The sequence below is a fragment of the Callospermophilus lateralis genome, unplaced genomic scaffold, assembly GCF_048772815.1.
Source record: "Callospermophilus lateralis isolate mCalLat2 unplaced genomic scaffold, mCalLat2.hap1 Scaffold_86, whole genome shotgun sequence".
Classification (NCBI taxonomy): Eukaryota; Metazoa; Chordata; class Mammalia; order Rodentia; family Sciuridae; genus Callospermophilus; species Callospermophilus lateralis.
Genome location: NW_027516693.1, coordinates 2,982,856 through 2,998,624, shown reverse-complemented (window position 1 = coordinate 2,998,624; position 15,769 = coordinate 2,982,856). Strand labels below are relative to the sequence as shown.

Below are 15,769 nucleotides of genomic sequence, written 5' to 3'. Positions count from 1 at the left end.
CCTTCCCTTCATTCCCCTTTTGTGTAATCAAGGAATGACTCCATTCCTTGGGGCTGGAGGTGAGGCAGGACATCATGGTGGAAGATTGTGATGGAGGAAACCAGTTGGGAACATGACACCAAGGAGCTAAGCTCAGCTCACAAAACACAAACTCCCCTCTCTGCCTTACTGTGTATTAACATCTGTGCATCAGAACATTCAGCCTCTGATTCTGGGGGGTTGGCTTATTTCACTTAGCATCGATGCAGGACAGGTGAAGTTGGACACCTGAGGAATTAGCAGGAAGCAGGTTTACTGGCTGCGTCGGCTTGTCCAGAGTATAGTTTGTGCTAGAAATTCTCCTCTGGATCCTGAATCTAGAAATTCTTTGAACTTTATACTGGGGTGGGGGGTTACATTTTTGCAGAACTCTACATAAAAGTAATTTTTCCCCCTGAAAACTTGGCATTTGCAAACAAAGAGGAAGCTCTAAACCACAATATCCTCTGCAGAAGATTTTGCTGATAGCTTTAAGTATGGTAAGGGTCTTCGGGCAGGGGGGTGGGTCTCTGGTCTGCTTCAGCATGATGGTCTTCAGCTCCACCCATTTAGCGACAAATGCCATAATTTCATTCTTCCCTGTGGCTGAGTAATATTCCATTGTGTACATGTACCACATTTTCTTTATCCATTTATCTATTAAAGGCCTCTGAAGTTGGTTTCATAGTTCAGCTACGGAATATGTGAATTGAGCTGCTATAAACATTGATGTAGCTGCATCACTGTGGTATGCTGATTTTAAGTCTTTTGGGTATATGCTGAGGAGTGGGATAGCTGGGTCAAACAGTGGTTCCATTCTAAGTTTTCTGAGGAATCTCCATATTGCTTTCCAGAGTGGTTGTACCAATTTGCAGTCGCACCAGCAATGTATGAGTGTGCCTTTTTCCCACATCCTCACCAACATTTATTGTTACTTGTATTCTTGATAATTGCCATTCTGACTGGTGTGAGATGAAATCTCAGTATAGTTTTTTTAAAACATTTATTTTTTTAGTTGTAGGTGGAAAATACCTTAATTTCATTTTTATGAAGTGCTTAGGATTGAACCCAGTGCCCCACATGTGATAGGCAAGACTCTACCACGGAGCCACAACCCTAACCCCCTCAGTGTAGTTTTAATTTGCATTTCTCTAATTGATAGAAATATTTAACATTTTTTCATATATTTGTGGACTGATTGTATGTCTTCTTCTGTGAAGTGTCTGTTCGGATCCTTTGCCCATTTATTGATTTGGTTATTTGGGTTTTTTGTTGCTGTTGTTGTTGTTGGTTGGTTTGTTTTGGTATTAAGTTTTTTGTGTTCTTTATATATCCTGGAGATCAATGCTCTATCTGAGGTGTAAATGGCAAAGATTTTTTTTTTCCATTCTGTGGGCTCTCTTCACATTCTTGTTTTCTTTGCTGTGAAGAAGTTTTTTTTAGTTTGATTCCATCCCATTTATTGATTCTTGATTTTGCTTCTTGCACTTTAGGAGTCTTGTTGAGGAAGTCAGTTCCTAAGCCAATGCAGTGGAGAGTTGGGCCTACTTTTTGTTCTAGTAGGCACAGGGTCTCTGGCCTAATGCCTGGGTTCTTAATCCATTTTGAACTGAGTTTTGGGTGAGAGAGGGGAGTTAAATTTCATTCTGTTATACATGGATCTCCAGTTTTCCCAGCACCATTTGTTGAAGAGGCTATCTTTTCTCCAAGTATGTTTTTGGTGCCTTTGTCTAGTATGAGATAACTGTACTTATGTGGGCTTGTCTGTGTGTCTTCTATTCTGTACCATTGGTCTTCACGTCTGTTTTGGTGCCAATAGCATGCAGTTTTTGTTACTATAGCTCTGTAATATAATTTAAGGCCTGGCATTGTGATGCTTCCTGCTTCACTTTCCTCGCTAAGGATTGCTTTGGCTATTCTGGACCTTTTATTTTTCCAAATGAATTTCATAACTGCTTTTTTTATTTCTATGAGGAATGTCACTGGAATTTTAATAAGAATCACATTAAAATCTGTATAGCACTTTTAGTAGTATGGCCATTGTGACAATATTAATTCTTCCTATCCAAGAACATGGGAGATCTTTTCATCTTCTAAGGAGTTCTTCAATTTCATTCTTTAGTGTTCTGTAGTTTTCATTGTAGAGGCCTTTCACTTTTTTTGTTAGATTGATTCCCAAATGTTTATTATTTTTAGGCTATTTTGAAAGGGATAGTTTTTGTAATTTCTCTTTCAGTTGATTCATCACTGATATAAAGGAATGCAATTGATTTATGGGTGTTAATCTTACATCCTGCTAAGGAAAAGTTCTTGGGGGAGCTCACAACTTCAGAAGTCTCAGTCGGTAGAAGGCTGGCTTCATTCCTTGGGGCTGGAGGTGAGGCAGGACATCATGGTGGAAGATTGTGGTGGAGGAAAACAGTTGGGAACATGGCACCAAGGAGCTAAACTCAGCTCACAAAACATAAACTTCAAGGGCATACCCGTGGAACCCAGCTCCACCAGCCACACCCCTCCTGTCACCACCCAGTCACTCCCCATCAGGGAATTAATGCACAGAGTGGTTAAGGCTCTCATGACCCAGTCATCTCACCTCTAAACTTTCTTTCATTGTCTCACACATGGGCTTTTGGGGGATACCTTACATTCAAACCCTAACAGAGGCCAAGCTATGACCTCTCTGCTCCAACCACAGAAGAGGGATGAATACATGGGAGAAGGCAGAGTTCATCCCCAGAAGCATGCCCAGAAATAGCCTGGGGATGGTGGCTGTGCACACGAAGTTCTCCTGGGGCCTGGCAGAGTGGACTTGCAAACTCCTACCAGGAGAGGACCCTGAGCACACACCTGAGCCCAAAGCCCAGTGTCTGGGAGCCACAGCGATAGGCAGAGCTGCTCCCAACCTCACCCCAATCTACTGGAGTGTGGATTCACAAAATGATGGAGAAAAAGTCATTGGAGATATTTGATGTCAAGGATGCTTTGGAGTGTTGGGAAAGAGGAAGAAGAACTCCACGTTCACTGGGGATGGAAAACCATGAAGCAGAAAGCGGTGTCCTCAGCATGAGTCCCCAATCCAGCCCAGCCCCATCTGGCTGGGCCACCCCCAGCGACATCCCTCCTCCATGTGCTCCGAACCAGGTCTGAAGTCCCTGGAGCTCCCTGGAGAGCTGTAGGCTGTTTTCTGCTGGTCTGCACGGTTTCTGGAGAGAATCCAGCAGTCGTTGGTTCCTTGTCCCGCTTGTTTAGTTCTGTTTTATTCCGACGGCTTTACTACCACTTCTGTCTTCAGGTCTTTGCTGAGGTCCAGAGGGGTGGTTCTCCTGCCTGCGACCTGCTGAGGTTCTTGACTTGTTCACCAGTTCTGAGAAGTTCCCAGCCACACTTCAGATACTGGTTCTGTCCCCTTTCTCTCCTCTTCTCTGGGGCTCCGGTGCAAGGCAGCCAGCGACGGGGCCCCATCTCCCTGCTTGCCTGTGTCTCTATTCTTCTCCTTGTCTCTCGGAGCTTGGATCACTCTATTGACCAACCTTTGAGTCAACTGATTCTTCTGTGTGGTTTCTTAATCTTAGACATTGTATTTTTAAAGTTATAGAAAGACTCTTGGACTCTTTTATTAGAAAATCCAGTCCTCTTTGACCGAGTGTGGAGCACCTGCCTCTGAAGAACCAGGGGCTGAAGCCAAGGCCAGGCCTCGTGCCTTCCAGGGGGTCCACCACTGGGCGGCACCCCACTGGGCTGGGTTCCTTTGATGGAGCTCATTTCTGTGAAGGTCCTAGAGATGAGATGTCAGGGCAAGGGGCCGGTCTGAGACAGGAGTGCAGCCAGCATCTGCTGCCAGGACACCTGAAAGGGGATATTGGAGGGACAGGGCAGGGCACATGACAGTCTCTTTGGGGTCAACACTACTGGCTGCAGAGTGATCATGGCCCCTTGGTGATCCATTCCAGGCCTGAGGAGATGGCGTGAGTCCTAAGAACATGTGGTCTTCTCCCAGGACACATAGGGACTCTCAGCTCCTTCAGGACTTGGAATCTATGCAAGATACTCTTGTGTCCACTCTCAGAAGCAGGCTCCAGCCTTCTCTAAGTCCAGTGAGGATGACTGCATGGACTTCCCTAGGCCCTCTACATCCACCTGAGCAACAGGAAAGCCAGGTCCACATGCTCCTGTGGGCTGGGACAGTGGCGACCCTTCAGAGGCAGGTAGGTTGGGACAGTGGTGTGGCCCTCCACCCAAAGCCAAAGTGCCTGCCCAGCAGTCACTTCAGCAGCCATAATGTTCCCCTCCCTTGTCCCTGCAACCCAATCATGAGTACCACCTTGTTTTCCCTTGACCTTGGTCGCAACCCCCACTTGAGCCCTCCAGGATGCTGCCCCCAGAGGTGCTCTTGGTTTATGGCTCCAAGTGGAGGATGACAAGGCTTGAGGGTCCCACCCTCACCCTCTTCCCCTCCTGCCCCCACTCCACAGTACACTCCTCAAGCCTCCTCCTGGGCAGTGTGCCACCTGCATATGGATGACCCAGAGAGATAGTGGCACTGCTCAGCTCTGCAGGCAGTAGAAGTGACAACCCCAGAGGAGACAGCACATTCAGGATGCACCTGGAGAAGAGAGCTAAGAATAGAGGGAGGGGCTAGGTGGCCAGGGAAGTCTGCTGTTGCAGAGAGGCACTGGAGGCCCAACAGGAAGCAACTGACCACCGACTGCCCACACGCTGGCAGCTGGCCTGCAGTCAGAGGTGGAGTCCCAGGAGAATAGAGAGTGGGCACCAGCGGTTGGCCCAGGGCAAAGGGGCCTCATTTCAAAGTGACATCCTCCCACATCCAAGGCCTTGCTTCTTCCCAGTGTCACCTTCGTGGGTTCTGCTAAAGTGTGAAAGGCTGTGAACAAAGACCCTAGAGTCAGGAGGGCCAGGTAGAGGACTAGGTCAGGTCAGATGCAACCAGACCCCCTGAATCCCCAGACCTGCCTGGGTTGCTCATCCACAGAAACCTGCAAACCCGACACCCGCGGCTGGACAGGCCCTGCAAGCTCCCCGGGCAGCGCCTGGGCTAGACGACTCCACAGTCCCCACCCCACGCCTGCCTCTTTCAAGACCCTGGCTTTCTGGGAAGGGGTTGAGGGTTCCTGAGGTGGCAGGTTGTTTCGCCCCCAGAGCCTGATTGACAGCGGAGAATCCGAGGTCACGAAGACTCAGCAGGAGGCTGCAAGTGGAGGCTATGTGTGGCCGCTGCATCCTGGCTTCTCCACCGCGCACAGATCCAGGGCGGCAGGACCTGCCCATGCCCCCGAGTTGAGTCCAGCCACACCCTACCTGACCATAACCTTCCCCGCCTGGCACCCCGCTGCCTTTGCGCCTGCGATCCGTCAATGCGCTGGGTTATTAATTCCCACGAGCTGGCGCTGGGCCATGGCGCATTCCCAGCTCGTGACCGGGCAGGTGGTGGCGGCCAGGGGCCGGGCGCGGCGCCGCTCTCCCCTTAGAGAGGGCGGGCACCTCCCTCCTTTGCATGGAAGCCCAGGAGGCCACGGATCTTCCGCCCCTCCGCGCCTCCGGCAGGGACAGCGCAGAAGTTCCCGGAGCCCACTTTTCCGCGAAGTGGTTGGAGACTTGTGGGGAGCGACCAGACGCCAGGCGAGGTGGCTGTCCCGAGCGACCCCAGGCTGGGTGGACAGATCTGATGGCTCCGTGATTATCCGAGTGCCGCAGCAGGTGGGTACAGCTCGGGTGGCTGGGGTGCACGGTGCTCCTGGCGTGGTCCCGAGAGCTCCTGCTGCCCCGGAGCTGGCATTGTGGCTCCCAGAGGGAACGCGAGGTCCCTGGAGACGCAGGTCTTGATCCTCAAGGGACCGATGGAAGACCCTGAGCCGGTGCACGCCCCCGACTTGGTGCGGGCTTCCTGGCGGTCCTGTCCCTGGGCCCTAGGCTCGGGTTCTGCCAGGCCGCCAAAGACCCTCCAGCTGCACCAGTTACTTGGGGACTGTCAGGCTGGGGGTCTTGCTCCCTTCTCGCCTTCTTTTAACAGTCCCATGGGGGAAGGTGGGCGACCCCCAGAGGGCTTGGGCACTGGCCAAGAGGTGGGGCAGCTGAGCGAAGGGGCCTGGGCGATTTCCGGGGGGTTAGCTGTCCAGCCGTGGGAGAGGACATCGCAACCAGCTTTTCCAGACCAGAGGCAGCTGCGAGAAGGAAGGTGGGAGGGACTTGGACATGTCTGGTCCCCTTCTGTAGCAGGAGCTCAGGGTCGCCAGGAGTAGGACCAGGCAGAATTTATCCTTAATATCATCAGCCTGGACGGGAAGAGGGAAGCCATCTAGAGGCAACACAGGCCTGGATATGGGGGAGGACAGCCTTCAGGGTCTCTCTCTCTCTCTCTCTCTCTCTCTCTCTCTCTCTATATATATATATATATATATATATATATATATATATATTAGTTGTAGTTGGATACAATACCTTTATTTTATTTATTTTTATGTGGTGCTGAATATTGAACCCAGAGCCTTGCATTTGCTAGGTGAGTGCTCTACCGCGAAGCCACAACCCCAGTCCCCCTCTTAATGTTCTAAATAAATTTTATTTTTTAAAAATCTTTTCTCACCAAAGGTTCATGGAGATATTCTATTTACTTCCAGAAGCCCAACTGATAGATCTATTTAACCTCTTACACATAGATCTGCCATCCGTGGCTGTGCGTGTGGTATGAGGGTTCAGGCTCAGTCTGCCATCCATGGCTCTGCGTGTGGTGTGAGGGTCCAGGTTCAGTCTGCCATCCATGGCTCTGCGTGTGGTGTGAGGGTCCAGGTTCAGTCTGCCATCCGTGGCTGTGCATGTGATGTGAGGATCCAGGCTCAGTCTGCCATCTGTGGCTGTGCGTGTGGTGTGAGGGTCCAGGCTTGTTTTCCTCACTTTCAATTTGGACTTTTAAAGTCAGCAGATATTGCTTTTGTAGTTAGAAGAAAACACATTTTTTAAAAAATGTACAAGTGAAATGAAATGACAGAGAGGTGTCTCAGGCTGGACCCCAGGACTCCCAGCTCCTCCCGTGCTGGCCTTGACCATGAGGGGCTGCACTGCTGTGTTGTGCTTTCAGAAAAGCTCAGTCAGCCCTGGAGGCCTTGGCTGGCATCGAGGCCTGGGCTGGGGTCCTTCTGGGGAATTCCCTGGGGACAGCTGGTCACATAGTTCCCAGGTCCCCCCTGGCAGTGAGACAGATGAAACAGAAAGGCTCCTCTTTAGAGTCCCTGTCCCTCTGCGACTGAGTGGCCTGTGGGGGCTGCCCATCTCGTGCCTGTGGGCGTGGAAGGGAGTGCTGCCTTGCACCTTGATGGGCACTTCTCCCACAGAACGGTCGTTTGCCCACAGACACACCCCACCCCGTCTTCAAGGAACAGCCGTCCCAGCTGGAGCCGAGCTTGAAGGCAGAGATGGCGCTGAGCCCAGAGTCCCCAACCACATTCCGTGCGCTGGCTGTGTCAGGCAGTGCCACGCCCAAGCCACCTGGTGGCCCCAATGTGTCCCTCAACAGCTCCTGGACCAGCCTGATGGAGCCCGGCTCCTTGCAGGACCTGGTGGCCATGGGGGCCCTCAGGGCAGTGCTCTCGGCCATGGGTCTGGTGGGCATGGTGGGCAATGTGTACACGCTAGTGGTCACGTGCCGCTTCCTGCGCATATCGGCCTCCATGTACGCCTATGTGGTGAACCTGGCTCTGGCAGACCTTCTTTACCTGCTCAGCATCCCCTTCGTTGTGGCCACCTACATCACCAAGGACTGGCACTTTGGTGACGTGGGCTGCCGCATCCTCTTCAGCCTGGATTTCCTGAACATGCATGCCAGCATCTTCACCCTGACCGTCATGAGCAGTGAGCGCCATGCTGCAGTGTTGAGACCCCTGTACACTGTGCAGCGCTCCAAGGGCTACCGCAAGCTGCTGGTGCTGGGCACCTGGCTGCTGGCAGTGCTGCTGACCCTGCCCATGATGCTCGCCATTCGGCTGTTCCACAGGGGCCCCAAGAGTCCCTGCCTGCCGGCCTGGGGCCCACATGCACACCGCGCCTACCTGACGCTGCTCTTCAGGACCAGCATCGTGGGGCCCGGCCTGGTCATCGGGCTGCTCTACGCCTGCCTGGCCCGGGCCTACTAGCTGTCACAGCTGCCCTCCTGCAGGCAGACACGGCGACTGCCCAACCCCAGGGTGCTCCGCCTCATCCTCAGCGTTGTCCTGCTCTTCTGGGCCTGCTTCCTGCCCTTCTGGCTGTGGCAGCTGCTCTCCCAGTACAATGAGGCCCTCCTGCTGGCGCCCCGGACAGCGCGCATCGTCAACTACCTGACCACCTGCCTCACCTACGGCAACAGCTGCCTCAACCCCTTCCTCTACACTCTGCTCACCAAGAACTACCGCGAGCACATGCCGGGACGCCCACGCTCCAGGGGCAGCAGTGGCCATGAGGGCACCAGCAGCTTCCTGCCCAGTCACGTCCACTTCCAGAGGGACTCAGGACACTCACTGTCCTCCAGCAGCCAACAGGCCACAGAGACCCTCATACTGTCCCCTGTGGCAGCTGGTGGGGCCTGTGTCTGAGTCCCCTGTGTGAGCCTACTGGTCAGGGAGTCCAGGCAGGGAAGGCCCCAGAGCCCAGGTCATGCCCTGTGGCCCTTCCCAAGTGCCCACTCCCAGCTGGCCTCTGCTGCTCTTCCTCCACCTTCTTCTGTTTCTCACTGCTGCCCTCAGCGAGATGGCCACGTCCCCACCATATGCAGATGCTCCTCCCGCACACGTCTCTGGAGCCAGGCCTGCCTCCCAGGCCCATGGTGGTCTGATGCCCAGCCTTGTGGTCCCAGAGCAGCCCTTCTGCCCTCTTGGCTGGGAAGGCCATGGGCACCTCTTCCCTATCCCCTGCCCCAGCCCTCCTGACTGCTGCTCTTCCCTGCTTAGCACTGGGCACAATAAAGCCGGAGCTCTGCAGCCTCTGCCTCAGCCCAATAGCTGAGGAGGGTCAGGGAGGAGGGTCCTGCCCCTGGGACCATGGCACGTGGGGGGAAGCTGCCTGGCTGTGGGGGATGCTTGTCAGGGGCTGGAACACAAACATGTGGCTAAAAGGACTGTCCCTCAGTGTCAGGGATGACATGTACAGGTGGCCTCCCGGGCCTCAGGGAGGGGCAGGGAGAGGCAGGACGAGGTCTCCTCTGGCATGCTGGAAGTGTGGGGGAGCCAGGCCAGGGAGGCTGAGCCACCTCGTGAACCAGCCCCAGGACCCACAGCACCACACAACAGTGAACCACAAGGAGGAACCACAGGTGGAGGAAGACCACAGGAACATGGCTCTGTGGGCTGGCGGGCCAGGAGGGCCCCTGTTCTAGACCCCACTTCTCTGGGAACCCTCCTGCCCTCCAGAGCCAAGGTACCCCAGAGGGGGGACTTTCTGGAGCCACAGGGCTGACCATGGCCCCTGACCCCCTGAGGTGGACATGAGCAAAGTGTTGGGTCTCTTGGGGGCACAGGTGGCCTCACGGCCCAGGGAGAGAGTCACAGCACCCCAACATGCCTGACCCCACCTGAAAGCTCTTCTGGAGCAGAGAGCAGGGGACCACAGGGATGAGCCTGAGATGTGGCCTGGCCTGGTCCCCCCAGCCAAGGTCAGGGAAGGGAACATGCATGAGTCTCTGAGCACCTGAGACGTCCCAGATGTTCCCACAGGTCCGACAGGAGTAGAGTCCTAGAGAAAGACACGTGTGCACATGTCTGTGAGTGTGCACACATCTAGCGCACCTTGGTGTGGAGAGGGCGGGAGGGAGACCCAGGGGTGGAGAGGGCAGGTGAGCACTAGGCAGCATCCTTGCAGAAACTGAGGTGGCGGCTGGTCAGCTGAGCACCGGCGTTCCACCCCAGGGAGAGTCGGGCAGTTGTAGGGTCCTGCTGAGACAAAGCACTCCGCAGGCCACAGGGTGCAATGCAGCCCACAGGGGGCACCTGGCCCTCACCTGGCCTCTCCTGGCTCCTCTACTGGCCCTCACCTGGCCTTCACCTGACTCTCACCTGGCCTCAGCTGGCTCTTCACCTGGCATTCACCTGGTCCTCACCCTGACCCTTCACCTGGCCATCATCTGACACACACCTGGCCTTCACCTGGCCGTCACCTGGTCTCTCCTGGCTCCTCTCCTGGCCCTCACCTGGCCTTCACCTGACCCTCACCTGGCCTCACCTGGCTCTTCACCTGGCATTGACGTAGTCCTTACCCTGACCCTTCACCTGGCCATCATCTGACCCTCACCTGGCCTTCACCTGGCCGTCACCTGGTCTCTCCTGGCTCCTCTCCTGGCCCTCACCTGGCCTTCACCTGACCCTCACCTGGCCTCACCTGGCTCTTCACCTGGCATTCACCTGGTCCTCACCCTGACCCTTCACCTGGCCATCATCTGACCCTCACCTGGCCTTCACCGGGCCCTCACCTGGCCTCACCTGGCTCCTCCCTGGTCCTCACCTGACCTTCACCTGACCCTCACCTGGCCCTCATCTGGCCCTCACCTGGCCATCTTTTCATACCTCCCACAAGGTACACACAGAAACTCAAGGACCCTACACAACTTGCTACGGCTCAGTACCCCCTGACCCCACCCTCAGCCACTCCCTTTCCACCTCATTGCTGGTACCCAAGTCCCAGTGAGCTGCCAGAATCCAGCTCCCAGGGGCAGTAGGTGCCATCAAAGCCAGGAAGGTGATCTATGCAGGCTCCTCTAGCTCAGAAGTGTGTAAAGCCCAGCAGGCACTGTGAAGGCCTCTGGCCCCACCTGCCCTGGCCACACCTCTGCTCTGAGGCCAGGCTGGCCCTGAGACCCAGCCTGGCCCCCAAGACTCTGAGGCTGCCTAGGGTCCATGGGTCTGAGGCAGACAAGACCAGAGCAAGGCAGACAGCAGAGGGTCAGGACGAGGGTGCACACAGGTCGGTGTGCACAGATGGACTGAGCATCAGGCCTCCTGTCTCCTTGTTAGTCTAAAGCCCACCTCCCCAGCAACGGCTCTTAGCTGCATGCCTAAAACTCAGCTGTGTGAAGTGTGCTGCAGTGATCAGGCCATCCACAGAGGGGCGCCACTCTCACCACAAACCATCCCAGGACACGTGTCTCCTGCAGGATACACACACAGCAAAGGCTCTGGAGACTGTGGGCTGGCAGCCTTGAGGCAGAATCTTCTCTCCTGTCTGAAGGTCTGGGAGCTAGCAGCTTTCAGACTCGCCCACATGGTGTGGTGCAGCTCGGCTACCTAGAGGTGGATGCCTGGGTCTGGTGTGGGGCTGCCTCAGAACTGGCAAATCCCAGCCGTGGGGCTGGGTGGGTGCAGGCTAATGCGTCCTCAGTAGAGACCCAGTGCTCCCTGGGTGGCTGTGCCATGGGCACTCACCCCTGAGGCAGGACTCTTCCTGTCCTGGCCTGCACGCAGACCTCTTGTAATTTGGAAGCAACTAGGGGAAGAGATTTCTCTGCACAGAAGCTACTTGAGAATCCCCTTGTGAGATGCTCAGTTGGGATGGAAAGTGTGGTAGGTCTGGGCTGGAGCGGGGTGAATGGTGTGGATCCAGGCTGTGGGGGGCACACAAGGCTCCCAGGAAGACCTCGAACAGCGAAGCGGCCAGCATGGGGACTGGCTGGACTGAAGGAAGTGACATCCTGCCAGGCTATGGGATACAGCCCTCTCTCCACTGACCCCACCCAACTGCCTCAGAGCAGAACAAAATTAGGAAGGGGAAGGTGACCTGATAGGCTGTGGCCCACAAGTGGTGGTGAATGAACAAATGTGTGCACTGGGTCCCTTGGCTGGGAGTGGACACAGAGTACATGATCAGTTTTCTGGGTGCCTGTCTTTTCTGGCCAGTGGTCTCCAGGCAGGTCTGCAGGGGCTGGATCACCTCTGCCCTGGCAGAGGGGTGACACCACAACTCCAGGCTGTCCATGGGGCCCCATGGAACTTTTTCAAGTACCCTGAGCTCCCAGGGGAGTGGCCCAGCCCAGTCCAAGGGCTACAGAGCTGAGGCTGTGACTTCCCCAGGCCCCACCCTCTCTCCCCAACAGCAAGCATTGAGATGTTGCTAATCTGGGTCCACAGGGGGAGAACAGCAGGTGCCCAGCTGTGTGGGGACACACCAGGGCAAGGAGGTACAGATCTCACTACCCAGGCACCTGCCCAGGTCTGTGAGTCCTGTTACATAATTTACCAACAAGAAACACACACACCTAAGTTCCCTGTACTTCTAACTTTTCCAGGAATAAAGCTCTTGGGAAGTACCACCTACGACAAGTAGATACCACTGTTTACTTGTCCACAGAGCTCTCTGCTTTGGGACATTGTCTCCATCAAAAAGAAATTGAGGGGATACCTACTGGATTGTGGGTGACCACAGCAATAGCATTTATGGGTGAGAGGTGGCCCTGGCCTGGGAGGGTGGCAGGGTGGATGACTGTGATTCATTTCCAAAAGCCTGAGCTCCTCCTGCCCAGAGCATACACCTGCCTGCCAGGTGGGTCCTGCCTGGCTACCTGAAGGGCCACCTGGGGAAGGCCCTGGGCTCCGTCATCCTCTGGGTGTGGAGCAGGCACTGGGGAGGTTGTCCCAAGCAGTGCAGGCACCTTCCCCCCTCCCCATGTGCAGAGACAGGATTTTCCATTTAAATTCCAGACAAATGATGGAACCAGCGGGAAGGCAGCTTGTGGCCAGTGGGCAGCTCAACTCAGGCCTTTTCCAGGCTAGCTCAGGCCCCAGAGGAGCCCCGTCCCACAAGCCATCCGGGGTAGGTGCCAGGTTGGCCCTGGCCCTGGCTGGACAGTACCATCCTGTGGCTTTGCTCTCCTAGACTCCAAGTTTGGTGGACTGGGTGGTGAGTGCAGTAAGAGTGGGAAGGCAGCCTTGCGTGCCCAGCAGCCTGAGGACTCTGTTCAATGCTCTGGCCCCTCTGCCTCCCCTGCCAGCCCAGCCAGGACACCTCCCACTATCTCAGGCCGCCCAGAGGTCACCATCTGGGAGGTCTCTCCCCTCTCCATCCTGCCCCCATCTGGCCTCTGCTGCATCTTTCATGGGGCCCATGTGAACCCCCTTCATTGAGGGACTGGAGGCTTGAGGGGCTGCCAGGCCACATCAGCACCTGCAGGTGGGGGCCATGGTATGCATATGACCCGGGAAGTGCTGGACAGACTCCAGTGCCTGGAAATGATGTGTCCTTGCCCTTGCCGGGTATGGGCTGGTGACTGTCCACCCCAACCAGGAGTGCTGCCCCTCTACTTGGCCACACTGAGCCCTCCATAGTGTCTGGCTCTCCGTAATGTGATTGACAGTCCAGAGCTGTGTCTCACCCCAGAGCTATGCATCAGCATGAAATCAAGAGACGGTGCAGCTGCCCAGGGTGGTGGCCCTATGAGCTGGCAGTCAGTGCCGGCCACCCCATTCCAGGTTTCCTCCTGGGGGCTGGGGGCCTGATGAGGGGGCCCACATACAACTGAAATAAACACTTGGGTCATCCCATGTTGGTTGGGGCCTCCATGAGGGGTCCCAGGGGCCCAAGGGGCTGGGTGGGGCATGGGGGAGGGTGAGCCCTCAGGGGCATCTGCAAAATGCCTCCAAGGTTGTGCCCAGGGATTGGCCTCCTCATCAGAGAGAGATGGGAGTGATCACTGGGCTACCCCAGCTCAGCACTGTGTCCCTTGCCCATGAGCCCCAGATGGGCCCAGAGGTTGGGGTTGGGCAGGAGGGGCCCTGGGGAGGGGCAGGAGGTGTTGAGGGGTGGCCACATATCCAGCAGCCCACCTTATGCCAGAGGCCCTGTGGTGCCCTGCCCTCCCCAAGCACCTCATCTGCCAGCTTTGTCCTTTGTCAACGTCACAGGAGGGGACAGAGAATGGCCGTGACCCCACACTGTGCAGTGACTCTCATCAGCCTCCTCAGTAATGGAAGTCAGCCCCAGCTCAATCTCCCCTCAATCTTCTAGACCTTGAAATGGGTTAAGAGGGAAGGAAAGCAGGCATGGGAGGCACACTTGTGACCCCAGGAGGGTGCCAAGGTCAAGGCCAGCCTGGACAGCTCAATGAGACCCTGTCAAAGTAAAAAAAGAAAAGGGCTGGAGATGTAGCTGGTAGAGAACACCTGGGTTTAACTCCCAGTACCCCGCAAAAAAAGGACCTGGAGGTGGAAGAAAAGGTAAGGGGAGGGGGAGGGAGGAAGAGGGGGAGGGGGAGGGGAGGGAGGGAACCAGGGACCTGATTTCCTCTGTGGGCGGCTCAGGCATAGACCTCCCCTGCTCTCTGGCAGACAGGGCCAGTTCAGCTGCCAGTGCGATTGCGTGCTGCCCCCTGCTGGCCGGGACCTGAAAGAACCCCAGATCCACTGGGACAAAGAGCAAGAGGGAGGTTGGGGAGAGTCCCCTTCCTGTCTCAGTGACAAGCAGAAGTGCCCCCAACCCTGAGCCCCAGAGCCATGCTGAAGGCATGGGAAAGAGATGTCTGGTGACTGAGATGTCTCGCCAGAGGCCAGCAGCACCATAGAGATCCTCAGGCAGGGTGGCCCCCCAGGCCACATCCCTGGGTCCCTCAGCTCCTCCTGAACAGCTCTAGGTGTAAAAGCAAAACCTCACACCTGACCCTGCAAGTGCCCATCCTCCCCAGGCTTCTGTCCCCTGGCTTCCGTGTGATGTGTTTGTGGAGACCTTAAAACAAAGCACTCCAGAGTTACACAGGACATCAGACGCTTGGTGTTGACCAGGAATTGGTCTTCTGGGTTGCTATGCCCACTGGTGAAGCCCAAAGAGGAGGGAGCCAGCTGGCAGGGCCTGTATCTGTCTTGCCCTTCCAGGGAAGCTGGGGGTCTGTGAAGCATGGGTTGGAGCCCTGTCTGATGCGTGGTCACCCAGGTGATGACTGCTCAGATCTGGTCCTCTGACGCCCTCCCCTGGCCACGAGGACATCCTGCAGGCTCCTCCCACAGCCCCAGAGCTCTGCCTGTGGCTGATGCACAGGCCTGGCTTTGGCCCCAGCTATGAGGATAGAGATTCAGGGTCTGCTGTTGGTCAAGTGTCCCTTGAGAAGCCTCTGAGGCCTTGTCCAGCCCCATGGCCTGTCTCCACCCAGGTGGCTGGTTTCTCTCCAGTGTCTGGCCAGCCTGAGCCACCACCGAGCTCTCCAGCAGTACAAGGCAGCAGCTTCAAGGACAGAAGTGCCCAGCCCCATGCAGGACCCCAGGGCTGGGACCAGATGGCGCAACCGTGGGGTTCCACAGTAGGGATCTGGCATGTCCCAAGCATAATTTTGGGAAGCCAAGAGGCATAAATAAAGAAAAGCCCAAGTGTGGGGGAGGACACAGCTTTTTCAGCAGGGCCTGGGAACCATAGCCTAACTGGTCAGGCCCATACAGCTGCCATCCCCGAGAAGCCAGCACGCCCAGCAGCAGAGCTGGACTGTCCACCTTCCCAGATCCACCAACTCCCCCTTAACAACATGGCCCCTGCTCTAGTATTCCCCAGGGTAGCCATGGGAGGGACTGCAGGGGCCCAGTGCTTCTGCCCACTGCCCAGGGCTTGCAGCTCTGGCCCCTGCCCACACCAGAGCTCTTCCCTGTGCACGGTGGAACCTGCCAGAACAAGTACACTGCAGCTGTCCTGTGTACAGCAGAGAGGCCCCACTGCCCATGCCAGGCATGTGGTGCAGGAGGGCCTGCCAAACCACTGGCAGAGCTGACCTCAGTTCCCAGACTTCTGGCTTCAGGTCCCTTCA

General features: G+C 55.9%; 1 pseudogene; it reads left to right on the top strand.

Moving 5' to 3' along the window:
- Positions 1 to 7,445: 7,445 nt before the first annotated feature.
- On the top strand, positions 7,446 to 8,600 carry LOC143387820 (urotensin-2 receptor-like; annotated as a pseudogene).
- Positions 8,601 to 15,769: the final 7,169 nt, after the last annotated feature.